General features: G+C 39.1%; 1 long non-coding RNA gene across 1 annotated transcript; it reads right to left on the reverse strand.

Moving 5' to 3' along the window:
* On the reverse strand, window positions 1-2,769 carry LOC113215376 (uncharacterized). The gene is made up of 5 exons (XR_003303904.2): window positions 2,084-2,769; window positions 815-872; window positions 584-740; window positions 191-315; window positions 1-95 (listed from the first exon to the last, which is right to left on the reverse strand). It is a non-coding gene; the product is annotated as an uncharacterized LOC113215376 (long non-coding RNA).
* Window positions 2,770-2,775: the final 6 nt, after the last annotated feature.

The raw sequence follows: 2,775 nt of genomic DNA on the forward strand, positions 1-2,775 counted from the left end.
GCTGAGGAGGAGTCTCATCTGATAGAGTGGAGAGTTCCTCCCAAACCACATGTAGATATTGTCCACTTGTCCATGTACAATTCAAACTCGAACACCTGTTGAAATTCATACAATGGAACATAAATTACATGTGACACGTTTCATTTTGGGATTGTTGGAGCTACCAGCATGGGTTCACAATAATACTTACATCCAACTCTCCGAACAACCCTCCTTTCTAGTTTACTTTTAGTTCAAATGAAGCAAGCAGCATGATGCTTTAGAGATCTCATTTCTCTGGTATCAGGCAGCGCCGTTTTGTCGTCACCACAGCTTCTGAAATGCAAAAAGAGTGAATAATTTACTGACGAAGATGACGTTTCAACTATACCCGGATCTTTACGAAAACTTAAACGAGTAATTGTTATATAGTTTACTCTCTGCGAGGTTAGGATTCCCTGGTCATAATAACGTCGAAGCTCTCAATACTAACGAAATTTGTCAAGTATATTTAACAAGTCAGCACATTTCGATTCATTTCACAGCACATATCAATTACTAGGATTTACTAAAGGAATAACCAAGAAAATTCACTTAGAATTACATGACTCAGTCGATTTGTCCATCCCCACAGCCACAGCCTTCGCCCTCTATACTTTCGGCTCCGTGCGTCTCCGTGCTCCCTCACTCCCTCCGCCTGCGTCCCTCTCTCTCTTGGTCTCGGTCGGCCAGCCACAGCACCGCGAAACATGTTGCAAACACTGAAATCAAACAAGTTTCTGTTAGTAACGAAAAGATTTACATGATTCACATCCGTAAGGAGCTTTGTACTAACCAAGACGAGCAGCACGAGAGAAGGGAGGATGGGAGGTGCGCGAAATTTCTACTGAGACCTGCGATCATGTAAGTTAACTAGGTTATGTTTACATTCAGCTTTATTTTGTATGTTATTTTGGCTGGAATGTGTCATTAATGAGTATGTAGTATATGCTCCTTCATTTCATGGCAACCGCACCATAAGGACTCCAATGAGATGTGTACGGTGCAGTTTTGCAATGAGGTCTTTTCATCTTCCCTAGGCCACAATGGAGTTTTCGTTTCGCTATGGAGGTTAGTGCTTTTCTTTATTATGTTTGTTTCTGCCCTGGCATCGAATCTTATTTAAATTCATATTTATTGAAGGTATCTTCTTTATTTCTTGCCTTCCTGTTTCACTTCAGAGGGTGAAGTGGGCAATTACTACAGAACTTGCAAGTTGTAAAACATTCTTCAACCAAAACCACGCACAGCTATGAATTTTGTTTGCATTAAAGGTAACACATCTATTTTTTTATGTAGACTTCAATTTATTTATTTTGAAGCCGCTTTGAAACTAATAAAAATCATTGTTCTTACAGGCTCTGGTCCCAAACATCTCATCTGGGCGCATCCTTCCTCGGCTAATAGTATTCTAACTTATCTGGTTAGCGTGATAAGTAAGTAGACATCTAGTAAGTATGCTGATAAATGCTGAGTAAGAAAAGAACTTTTTACTTCTAATAACCCTCCTCCTTGCAGTTATTCAGAACCAACAGTCTAGGTTAAATTTTTTATTCCTGCTTCTGTTTCAATCAAGAGGATAAACCGGGCAATTATACAGCAGCACTTGCAAAGTATGGAACATTCTTCAACCAAAACCACGCACAGCTGTGAATCTTGTTAGCATGCAAGGTAGGTGTCTACTTATGCAGACATAGATTTATTTTTACTGTAACCGTTTCAAACGAGGGGGCAATAACTACCTTTAAATGTGTACACATGATTCCCGAAAACCTTGATTCCCAGTGATTCCCGTCCTCTTATGTTCATTCCTTAGGTTTTCTAGTAGTAGGAAACGCTTATTTCGCCTAATTTTTACGTTATTTTGACTAATTTGTACGAATTCCACTAGTTTCCCGCTTATTTTAAGCGATTTCTGATGATTTTGACTGATTTTTATCCAGTGATTCCCAGGCAGGTGTACACATGATTCCCGGAGTTGTTGCCCCCTCGGTTTCAAAGCTAATTGAAATCATTGTCATTTCAGGCTTCTTTGAATTAGTTCACATTCGAAACTGTTTCTCACCACTTCCAAAAGTCACCACGTCTGATTATCTTTGAGTGACTGTTAACGTGGCCCCCGAGATGAACGGTCGTCTTCACAAGCGGACATCAGCCGCCATGTTGGATTCCACGGGGTACGGATAGGCCACCGTCTCCACTCAGCTGCCTGGCGGGTTGGCCTACCCAGATCTTTGCAGGCTGCACCTCTGGTTCTAGCTGGAGAATCGTTCATTGTGTGGAGTGTAAATCACAGGATAGAATAAATGTACTGTATGTTAAATTATCTACCTCATTCACCCTATAGTCAAAGCAAATTTAATCTATGCATTATTAAATTATTGATTCTTTACTAAATCAAAGACAACATCATAACTTATGATTCAAGTGCTATTCCGAATGAAAATCAAACTCATGGTGACACTAAAGACGAGAGATGACAGCGAAATCTTTATAGGAGATGAGATCCACGTGAAGATTGCGTATTACATTGTAGGCAAGTGTGAAGTAACCATCAGACTACACTTCAAAAAACTCACGGAAATTTATGTTGTGTAAAAGTATCACTTTACATTTAGTGTAGTTAAAGTATATTGGAACTATCACAGAACTATCACCGGCACTATCTCAAACTACCTTAAAAGTATATGGAAAACTTAATTGAACAAAAAAACTAGTAGATTTCATAAAGTTTTCATAAAGTTTTTATTAACTAAA

The sequence above is a fragment of the Frankliniella occidentalis genome, unplaced genomic scaffold (assembly GCF_000697945.3).
Source record: "Frankliniella occidentalis isolate FOCC.00 unplaced genomic scaffold, Focc_3.1 Scaffold721, whole genome shotgun sequence".
In the NCBI taxonomy this organism is placed as follows: domain Eukaryota; kingdom Metazoa; phylum Arthropoda; class Insecta; order Thysanoptera; family Thripidae; genus Frankliniella; species Frankliniella occidentalis.